We start from the raw sequence: 11,910 nt of genomic DNA, 5'->3' as shown, positions 1-11,910 counted from the left end.
GCTCTTTAATGGTGTCCCCAGGAAAACTTCCAGACTCAGCAGCTGCTGCTCTGCCAGGCTGCGGGAGGGAGCTGTGCACAGGGGCCACCCCGCAGGGAGCGGAGGAGAGGGAGGTCTGGGGGCAGCACGTGGCAGCAACACACACAGTGATGGCAGGTGGTGGGTGGGGACTGCAGCTCCAAGGGGAACCCACAGCAAATCCTCCCCAGCCCCCAGCTCAGTCCTGGCACATGGAAGGTGTGAGCGGGGGCAAGAAAGGGGCATCCATGTGTGGGACTGGAGCAACCTTATAGAAATTCACACATTGGCCCGTACAGCTGATCTCACTGCTCTCCCTGTTTTCGTGCCATGCCTTGAGATGAATATGCGCACATTGGCCCTTTCCAAGCAACTATTTTACATATGGCATGGGATTTCACTGAGTATAAGGAGGTCCCACACATGAAATGAATAGTAAGTCTGCCACATGATGAGTGGTAAGTGCGGTCCATTTCACTGTAATGATGTTGTTCATTGCATTGAATCCCCTTTTGCAGTCAGCATTGCTTGCAGGGTGTCCGCTGCAAGGACAAGTTTTTCAGTTTTCCAGAACATTTTTTTCCTCCAGAAGCCTTGAATTCCACAGATCCCAAGTGTGTTTCCTGTTGATTGATTCTCAGTTGGTCAGCCAATGCTCTAATTTCCTTTTCTCCAAAATGGGGATTCTCTGGATTCTCTTGCCATTTTTCATGATTCAAAACTGACAAATTGTTAATTAAGTTCTTATAATCAGAATCCCTTTCTTTGCATGTGCTTTAATTGGCTTTGTTTGAGGCAGTTGTGAATAGTTTTGTTCTCCTGTTGTCGACCACTTGAATGAATTGAGATGAGTTGATTCTGGTACTTTTTCCAGCGCCCTTTAGTTTGCTGTTTTTGAACACCATGGATTGCTCAGCCTTCTGAGCTTGTTCAGAGTGAACTCCTGGGTCTGTTTTTAGACTTTGAATTCTTTTGAGGTATGTTTTCATTAGATTGACTGCTTTTGGAATGGTCATGCTCGTTCTTGTAACATCTCAGACAAGTTCTTCACTTCTGTCAGCACATCCAGCATTAAAGAAAGGTTTCTGATACAATTTACAGAACACAGCTTTGAGTGAAGTCCTTGAAATTTAAGATGTTTGCTTCCGACTCTCAACCGGTCTTGTGAGGCTGCCTTGAAGTGTTTTGGCAAGGCACGGTATGTTTGCCAGACTGCACTGACTGCTCTCCATGTTGACGCCACCCACCTTAAATTGAACACTTTACTGATTTTTTGAAGTACAATGTGTAATTCATTGGCATAAGCACTCCGTTCACAAGAGTTTTTTGGTGATTGACTGTACAAGGAATATAATGCATCCAAAAAAGCCTTAAAGTCATTTGTACCTCCAGTGACTTCTAAAGCTTCATCAACAGCAAGTTCCAGTCTATGGTTGAGGCAATACCATAATATCACATTAGGAAAGTCCATTTGTAGTAGTTTTCCAACACCAGCTTTGACTCCTAACATTACATTTGCGCCGTCACTACAAAAGCTGATCAACACTTCCAATAATAGTTTTTTAGTGAACACACAATGCAGCAAGCATTTTAAAATTTCCCCTTTAATGGCTGCTGCTGTTGCACTTTGCAGCTCAATCAAGTCCAGAGGAAATGTAAGTGGCCTCATAATTCCATCTCTACTGGCTTTCAAAAAAATGATGAGAGTCGAGTTTTCAGCGAGAGTAGTCAATTCATCGACAAGTTTTGTAATTTTTTACTTATTGTTGATGATTTTGTTGACAATTCTCTTTTTCATTTCAGTGGCTATATGATTGATTATGTCTCCACAAACTGTTCTACTATGCAACAAACACCCCATTTCAATTCTGTTGATTTGCTGTAGGGCAATCAGGCTCTCATGGTCACTGAGTGGTCGATTTGTTTTGGCAATGTAGTAGGCTGGTCGGAATAAACGAGCAGTAGTTTCAAATGCCGCGTCTTCACTTTTAACATTCAGATTAAGAAGAGTTTCTTGTTTAGCCATGGCTTGAATTTTTTCAGCCTCCATGTGAGCTGCAGAATTCTTATGTTCATTTATTTTTTTGCAAAGGGAGGACAGCTCTGTCTCTTTATTCTTTCTGTAGCAGGATATTTCACAAGAGGCCCAGTTTGGAGAGATGTTAACCCCTCTTGCAGAATGCAGCTTCAAATCAGAAACATCATGACATACTGTGCACTGAAGTTTACTGCCTGAAGCAAAAAGCCGGTAGGATTTTATTTTTGAACTCCTCAAATTGAATTTTTGACCACACAGCAGGGTATGGTGGTGGAGTGTCAGTTTTCTTACCCAGCAATTCAGCAGTTTCATTTGTCTCTTCTCTTTGTGGTGGCTGCGGCTCACCACATGACAAAGGTGTAAAAGTGTCCGCGTTCTTTCCCTGTGGATGACGAGTTTCAGCTTCTTCATTTGTTGCTGTTCTTTTTGACTGACAACCCCCCACTTCCTCACATTTATGTTTAAACATACCCATTAAGCTCTGTTGAATGTTCTTCTTAGGTGGAATTTTTCCCCACTTACCGTCCTCTTACTGTAAATTGCACACCTGACAAGACTTGATCAATAAGAAGCAAGCAAGCGTGGTTACCATGTGGCAATATGGCACTCAAAAGCTAACGTTTAGAACAACCATGTGAACATCTTCCTGTGAACACAAAATCTTCTCGTCTTGCTTGACAGATCTATATCTATCTCTCTGATCCACATAGGTTCTAAATGTACATATATGCACCGTATGGATGGATCACTGTAGGACCAACAGTCCCCTTGGGACAGGACCTGATTAAGTAGCAACCCAAATGCTGGGTGCCCACAGACGAGCTGGTGGCACCCAGCCAGACCTTTCCTGTTCCCAAGGTGTTAGCTGCGGAAACACTGTCTCCCCCCTCGTCCTCCCAAAAGGGTGCTGGGGCCCTCCCCATTCCAGAGTCCTGGGCTGTGCACCTGGAGAATGCTCCCGGCCTCTAGAATGGATGGCTGATTGCTTGAACAAGGACAGTATGTATATGTATGCCCCAGCACTGGTCTGAGTCTGCCAAGGAGTCAGTAACTGAAGCAAAAGCCACAGCCAGCTAGGGGACAGGGGGCAAGGGGCTGTGCTGGGCCATGTCTAGCAGTGCCCTGCCTAGACCCTCCCTATTTCCTAGTAAGTTAACAGATCTCAAGGATTGTTTAATCTTCCAGGTGCATAAAAGGGTGCAGGGGGCACCCCAATGGGTGGCTAGTAGTAGGGTGAAGGAGAAGTGAATGAAGGACAACTAGAATAGCCTTCATGAAATATACAAGATACTTAGAGAATTTTTTGTCAATTTCAGCCTCTGCAGGACACAAACACAGAAAGAGATCTGAGATTGCACCCATATGTCCTAACTACATTTCAGGTGTGTAATTCAATATATAAATAGGGTGGAATGGAAACTATTTTTTCTTTCAAAGGTGGCACAATAATTTCCCTAAACATCCAGTTTTTTCCCCTCCGATCTCTTTGTGGTTTTGTCTATCAGGCTAATTGTTTTTCCTGTGATTCTTTTGTTGCTTTAGCAAAATTCATTTGCCAAAAAATAAGCTCCCGTCATCATGACACATCTTCCCACCACGTTCCCCATTTTTTTTTTAAAGTAGCATTTCAACAAGGATCTGCAAGTAGTTTGGGAATCACATCCATCCTCTGATGAAGAGTGATAGACTTGAACTCGGATATGATCCCCATTTCCAATTGTGTTTGTGTACTGGATCCAGGGCAGAAAAAAACTGCCCCTTAGTCACACCAACAACTGTGAATTAAACAAGTATGCCAGAAATGGCCCCTAATCCTGCAGGTCGAACCATGGACAGAGCTGAGTTTAAGCTGTTATGCAGGTGCCCTGGGCTTCTCCGTTAGACAGTCCCTATCCTCCCCGCTGCAAGCTGGAGAGGAGCCGCAGCTGTTGCTGAGTGCAAGGCAGGGGTGAAGCGCCGAGCCTAGCAGACTTCCACACCCTGGCCGGAGGAGGAGGAGGGAGAGAAATGTGACAGAGTGAGTTTTCACTATTCAGGCTTTTATTAGCTGAGTTTAAGCTGTTATACAGCCAAAAGATGTGAAAATAAGCCGGTTCTGAATGCTTCAGCCACTTTCTCACCAGTATGCCCACCACATTTTTTTTTACTGGTACACCGTACCGGCCCGTATCGGCTTATTTTCACCCTTGGTTCAAGGCGAATAGGACACGGTCAGCGGAGATCTAATGGGATGACTTGGGTCAAGGACTATGCAAGGAGAGGCTGCCATGAGAGAGTAGTTGCAGAAGCAATGTCAGAGTGATATATTCAGGTTTTGATGAGAGCCAATAGGTGAAGGGATCAAGAGATGATGGGGACAGCTGCATTCCAGAGGCAAGGAAAAGAGGGGCAAGGTAGGGGGCAGTGTTGGGATGGGAATGAAATCTGAGGGAAGGCCCTTAGGGATGGGGGTGGGGATGGAGACTGCGTGGATTGACAGGTACAGTGTTTAGGGAGATGTTGCTAGAGACAAGGAGGAGTCTTTGAAGGATGTTGAAGTGGGACAGGGATATGTGTGGGTGAGAAATCAATGACAGAAGGGAGAGATCAATTTGTTTGGACATGAGAAATATGGAGAGTAGAAGGATCAGGATATGCAGCTGATTGATGACAAAGTAAATGGGAAAGCTAAGTAGAGTATGAGGGTAAGAGCAGAGGTCAGTATGATGGAGAAGTAATGCCCAGTGGGTAGTGGGTTTGCAGGGAAATTATTTAGAAAAAGTTCAATAAATGCAATGAGTGAGTCCAAATAAAACAACTGGAGAAAGCACAGGAAACACAATTTACCTCACTCAAAACCACCTTCATTAAGCAAGAACACTCCACCAGAGAAGGAGACCTCATCATGGAATGGCCCACCCAAACACCGTGAGAGAATCTGCTTCAGTACGGGAAGGGGGGAGGGAGAATAAACAAACCACGAACCACACTCCTCTGCTTGACACCTACCATCCCACAGTGGAACCCATATTGCATATCATCAACCAAATACAATCTATACTCAGTGGGGACCCGATTCTGAAAGAAATCTTTCCTGAACCTCCACTTTTCACCTTCAAACAACCTCCCAGCCACACTATCAGATGCAAGCTCCCCACAGACCAAGATGCACCAACTCAAAGAAGCACCAGACCCTGCAAGAACGACAGAGGCAAAACCTGCAGACATATCTCCACTGCTACTTTGATCAATATCCCTCACAACACACCCTTCAGGATCCATATGTCCTACACATGCCTATCACAACATGTTGTGTTCCTCAGCCAGTGCACTAAATGCCACAACAACAACTATGTGGGTAAAATGAGACAATCAAGTCACACAGAAAAATGATAAAAGGCAAAAACTTACTATCACCTGTGGGCGAACACTTTTCGCAAGACAGTCACTCCATATCTGACCTCTTAGTCCATGTTCTCAAAGAAAACCTGCACAACACCTTCAAAAGACTAGCCTGGGAGCTTATATTCACAACTTGCTAGACACTAAAAATCATGGACTCACTAAAGTGACTGAATTCATGGTTGATTACAACAATTTCTAACCCACTAACCCTCCTTTGTCCTATAACTGCTGTAGTGTTAACTGCCCACTTCACCTCAGATGCTCTCTCCTTATGCTCAACAATCTGCTCCACCTTGGATTTGGCTGTGACACTCTGAATACCTTTCCTAGGCCTGAAGAGCTCTGTGTAGACTTGAAAGCTTTTATTTTACACCAGATGAAGTTAGTCCAATAAAAAATTATACCTCCCTCCCCTTGTCTCTAATTGGAGAAATAATCAGCCAAGACAGTAACAAGGTAGTGACAGAGCAATTAAATAAAGTGTATAAAGCAAAAGGCTGGCTGGCCAGTGAAAATGAGAGACACAGGGTGGCAAGTGGTGGTGGTGAGATAATCTGCAGTTACTATGGGAACACAAGCAGAGAAGTACAAGTGGGGTGATGTTATCAGAGGGTGGGACTGAGGCTGTGAAAGCTGCAAGGATTCTTGGTGAAGGTGATGAGGGGGTGGGGACATTATGTGGGGAAGGGGACAGATTGCCTCTTGTAGCATCCTCCTCCCTTCTGGGGTGCTTCTGAAAATTGCTGAGGGAATATATCCAAGCATATTCTCAGAGCCCGGTGAATAGGGAGGAAAATATTTGTTAACATTTTTGTAATTTCTTAATAGAATTTCATACCTTTGATTCAATTTAATTTAATTGTTTATTTATATTATGAACATTCCTGTGAGTGAAGCTTTGCTCATATGAATATTTGCATCTATTGTTCTGGCAGGGTCTGGGACGACTTTGAGTTGGTGTGTCCTGGTCTGTGGGGAGCTTGCTTCTGATGATGAGCATGGAGAGATTGTTTCAAGACCAGAAGTGGGGGTTCAGGAAATAGTTCTTTCAGGAAATCTTGGGTTGTAGTTTTCTGTTGGAACTCCATAAGGGTTCCAGGGTGGGGTGGTAGGATTCAGCATGTGTCCCTTACAATATGTGCTAACTTCTTATGCTAAACAATCTGTTCCACCTTGCATTTTGCTGTGACAGCAGAAGTTGCCTCCCAAGACCTGAAGAAGAGCTCTGTGTGGCTCAGAAGTTTGTCTCTCACCAACAGAAGTTGGTCCTATAAAAGATACTGCTTCAACCACCTTGTCTCTCTAATATCCCGAGTCTGACACAGCTATAACTACACTGCATGCTTGAACAATGACATTATAGCAGTAGGAATATACTACCAACCTGACCAGGATGGTGATGGTGGTTGTGAAATGCTCAGAAAGATCAGAGAGGCTATAAAAATAAAAAACTAATTAATAATGGGGGATTTCAACTATCCACACATTGACTGGGTACACATCACCTCAGGACATGACGCAGAGATAAAGTCTCTAGAAACCTTTAGTGAGTGCTTCTTGGAGCAGCTAGTCATGGAACCCACAAAGGGAGAAGCAATTACTGATTCAGTCTTAAGTGGAACAGGATCTGGTCCAGTAGGTGAATATAGCTGAACCACTCAGTAATAGCCATCATAATATAATTAAAGTTAACATACTTGTGGGGGAGAAGGGATACTAAAGAAGCCCACCACAGTAGCATTTAAATTCAGAAAGGGGAACTATACAAAAATGAGGAATTTAAACGGAAGCTGCATGATAACTTTTTAAAACACCATAAAAGAGTCTCAAATTAAATGTATATCTCAAATTTTTAAAAAATAGTGATCAGACCAAAAAATGCCACCATGGCTAAACAGCAGAGTAAAAGAGGCGGTTAGAGACAAAAAGGCATCCTTTAAAAATGGAAAGTCAAATCTTAATGAGGAAAATAGAAAGGAGAATAAATTCTGGCAAGTCAAGTATCATTAGGCAGGCCAAAAAAGAATGTAAAAGTCAACTAGCAAAAGACTCAAAAACTAACAGAAAAAAATTAGAAGCAGGAAGCCTGCCAAACAAACAAAGTGGCCACTAGATGATCAAGGTGCTAAAGGAACACTCAAGGAAGACAGTTCCATTGCGGAGAAGCTAAATGAATTCTTTCAATCAATCTTCACTGCAGAGGATGTGAGGAAGATTCCCAAACCCGAGCCATTCTTTTTAGGTGACAGATCTGAGGAGCTGTCCCAAATCAAGGTGTCAGTAGAGGATGTTTTGGATCAAATTGATAAATTAAACAGTAATAAGTCACCAGGACCAATTGGTATTTGCCCAAGAGTTCTGAAGGAACTCAAATATGAAATTGCAGAACTACTAACTGTGATATATAACCTATCACTCAAATCAGCTTCTTTACCAGATGACTGGAGGATAGAGAACATGATGACAATTTTTAAAAAGGCTCCAGAGGCGATCCTGGCAATTACAGGTTGATAAGTCTAATTTCACTACCAGGCATATTGGTTGAAACTACAGTAAAGAACAGAATGATCAGACACATAGATGAACATGATTTATTGTGGAAGAGCCAACATGGCTTTTGTTAAGGTAAATAATGCCTCACCAATCTATTAGAATTATTTGCAGGGGGTCAATAAACATGTGGACAAGGGTGAGCCAGTGCATATAGTGTACTTGGACTTTCAGAAAGCATTTGATAAAATACCTCACCAAAGGCTCTTAAGCAAAGTAACAGTGATGGGATAAGAGGAAAGGTCCTCTCATGGATCAGTAACTGGAAATAAAAGGTAGGAATAAATAGTTTTCAGAATGGAAAGAAATAAATAGTGGGATCCCCCCAGGAATCTGTACTGGGACCAGTGCTGTTCAAGATATTCATAAATAATCTGGAAAAAAAGATAAAAAGTGAGGTGGCAAAGTTTGCAGATGATACAAAGTTACTCAAGATAAAGTTAAGTCCAAAGCAGACTTCGAAGAGTTACAAAGGGATCTCACTAAACTTCGTGATTAGGCCACAAAATGTCAGATGATATTCAATGTTGATAAATGCAAAGTAATGTACATTGGAAAGCGTAATCATTACTATACCCCCAAAATGATGGGGTCTAAATTAGCTGTTATAATTCAAGAGAGAGATCTTGGCGTCATTGTGGATAGTTCCCTGTGACCGGAGTCCCAGGGGAGATAACTGAGGTCATTCCATTAGGGTGAACTGCAAAGAATGGGGCAGACGATTCCCAAAACTGGTGGATGTTCCAAAACTTAGATTTACCAAGCCATCACAAAACAGCTTATATTATACCTCACTGGTTACCCAGAAGCCAACAACACAGTTCCCTTAAAGCAACCCAGCCTTAGGCCTCCACACAGAAACCCAAGTCAAATATGATGAGGATTACTGAAAATCTTATTCACCATCTAAAAAAGTTCTACCAATCCCAAAGGATCGGACACATTACCTCCCAGGTTAATGAATATTCCAGATATTACCCAAGTACATGCTTACAGCCAGTTCTTATTAACTAAACTAAAATTTATTAAAAAAGAAAAGATAGAGCGCATTGGTTAAAAGATCAGTATACATATAGACATGAGTACAATCTTTAGATTCAGATTCATAGAAGAGATGGTGAGTTTCGTAGATGCAAAGAATTCTTTCAGAAATAGTTCATAGGTTATAGTCCAATGTTTATATTCAGGGCAGTCCAGTCAGGACTGGGATCTCAGTCCTTATGGCTTAGGCTTCCCCTGCATTAACTCTTAAGAAGATCTGAGATAAAAAAGTTTTGGGACCCAGACATCTTTATACAGTTTCAGGCCTTCTTATGACAGCTTTGAGACCTTCGGCGAACAATAGGCACTCATGGGGATTTTGAAGTGGACCCATTTCCTAAGCATCGCAGGCAATTATCCACACATATTAACATAAGGCAATTGCCTCTTATTCCACCATTCACAGATGATTTGCCATACATTTCAAAGAGATGAATATAGCAATATCCTGTGTTTACAGTTCATTTAAATGTTAAGATCTCTGAAATAACAGAATACAGCAAAGACAGGGACTGTTTGATTACATTGTTGACCTCTACCAATATATATGTAAATACACAAAACCACAAACATTATCTACCCATATGTTTTTAAGGGTTGAATTTGAGTCCTTTATCCTGTAGGATGCTTAACCCTTTCTGGTTATGTGTCACATTCCCTAAAAACATGTGTTCAATATGCACCAGCAGTCAAAAAAGCTAACAGAATGTTTGGAACCATTAGGAAAGTGATAAACAATAAGACAGTAAATATGATAACGCCACTATATAAATCCTTGAATACTGTGTGCAGTTTTGGCTGCCCCATCTGAAAAAAGAAATATTAGGAATGGAAAACATATAGAGAAGGGCAACAAATATGATTAGTGGTATGGAACAACTTCCATATGAGGAGAGATTAAAAGATGGGAACTGTTCATCTTGAAAAAGAGACTACTGAAGGGGGATTTGATAGAGGTGTATAAAATCACAAAGGCTAGGAGAAAGTGAATAAGGATGTGTTATTCACCCCTTCACATAACACATGAACCAGGGGCCACACAATGAAATTAATAGACAGCAGGTTTAAAACAAACAAAAGGAACTAATTCACAACTACTTCAACCTGTGGGAACTCATTGCTAGGGGATGTTGTGAAGGCCAAACATATAACTGGGTTAAAAAAAGAATTAGATAAGTTCATGGAGGACAGGTCCATCAATGGCTGTTAGCAAAGATGGTCAGGGTGTTCTGGGTATCTTTAAGCCTCTGACTGCCAGATGCTGGGAGTGGATGATAGGGTGGATCATTTAATAAATTGCTCTGTTCTGTTCATTCTTTCTGAAGCATCTGGCATTGACCACTGTTGGAAAACAGGATACTGGGCTAGATGGAGGCCATTCTTATGTTTAAAATCACAGTGCCTGTCTGTGGCCGAGCTGGGAATAAACCCAGATGTCCAGACTCCCTGTCCAGTGCCCTATATATTAGACTACATTGGCTTTCTGAATCAGGCTCAAAAAAGTCACAGTGGCATTCAAACGGTATAGTGGTGTGGTGAATTTAACCTAATGAATGATGTGCTTCTGCCAAAAGTTAATAGTTTTTATTTTACTGTTTTTTTTTTCCTGATTTAAAGAACTGCTAAGTGAACAAGTCAACTATTTAAACAGTTGAAAGGTGTTTTTTTTCTTTATTATTCCCAAAATCCAGAATGTCACAGCCAGCGATCATTGCTAAGTGGAGAGTAATATATGAGACATTACTTCTGCTATGGTTTGTGCTACAGCTAACTCTATCTTTTACAAAAAGAGCAGGTTGGCAGTGCTCTTAATAAGTACTAACCTTAGACATAACTTCTAAAAAAATCAAAAAGCTTTTCCTTTCTTTTTTCCTCACAAAGGTATACCTCGGAGTAGCCTGGAAGAAGTATAGATCATGTGAATATGATTTTTGAAGTAATGGAACATTCTGTCACCTTTATCCATCTGATTACATTTTAAGGCAACGCACGCTCAGAGATGGGCTTATAGACCAACACTAAAGGGGAAGAGGGGCAATTCCTGGAGCCATAGTGACAATGTACTAGAGGAGAATAGTTTACTTGAGATCAGTGTGGGTGAAAATTAGGACAGGAGGATCAAAGCATAGGGAACAAAATAACTATCAGGTCTGCTGAGCTTTTAAGTGAACCCGAAGGAGTGCTGGTTGTGCCTTAATACAGAAAATTAGTGTCACAAGCTAAGAAATGAAGATCAAAGCAGTATCACCAATAAAAGAAAATGCATATGAACTAAGGGCTTGCTCCAGATTGATGTTCAGCACCCAGAACTCCAATTGACTTTGAGAGTGCTCAGCAGTTGGTAGGGTCTAGACTAGAGCTGGGAAATTTTTTTCAGCAAATAGTAAATTCACTGGAAAATGTAATTTTGGGTTTACAAACTATTTGAAAATTCAGGTCAAATTTAGCAAATAGCTTTGACTGAAGAAAAATGAGGACTGAATTTCAAATACCATTCATTTCAACATCTTCAAAATGAAATATTTTGTCACTTCATTTAGAAACTGTTTCATTTCCATTTTTTGTTGTTGTTGTTGTTTGACACAAGCAAGTTTTTGAAGGCTTTTCACTTCGGTGAGAAAAATAAATGGAAAGATTCTGTTTCAATTCACAACTAATCATGCCTCCCCCACCCCCCGATTTTCAGGTCAGCCAGAAAACTGAAATATCAATTATCTGCTCAGCTGTAAGTTAGACACTTTAAAAACCCTCACATGAGACATTACTTCGCCTACAAGATTCCTCCCTGAGTGTAATTTTTAGTTGTCATTAAAATCTGAAAAAAGCTGGTCACTCTCCTTTCTATGCTAGATTTTTACCACGTAGCATGGCTACCAGAC

General features: G+C 41.5%; 1 pseudogene; it reads right to left on the bottom strand.

Annotated features, from left to right (window-relative positions):
- Nucleotides 1-323: 323 nt before the first annotated feature.
- Nucleotides 324-2,531, bottom strand: LOC141990267 (E3 SUMO-protein ligase KIAA1586-like; annotated as a pseudogene).
- Nucleotides 2,532-11,910: the final 9,379 nt, after the last annotated feature.

The sequence above is a fragment of the Natator depressus genome, chromosome 1, assembly GCF_965152275.1.
Source record: "Natator depressus isolate rNatDep1 chromosome 1, rNatDep2.hap1, whole genome shotgun sequence".
Taxonomy (NCBI): domain Eukaryota; kingdom Metazoa; phylum Chordata; order Testudines; family Cheloniidae; genus Natator; species Natator depressus.
The sequence above is the reverse complement of the archived record's forward strand: the minus strand, read 5'-3'. Positions and strand labels throughout refer to the sequence as shown.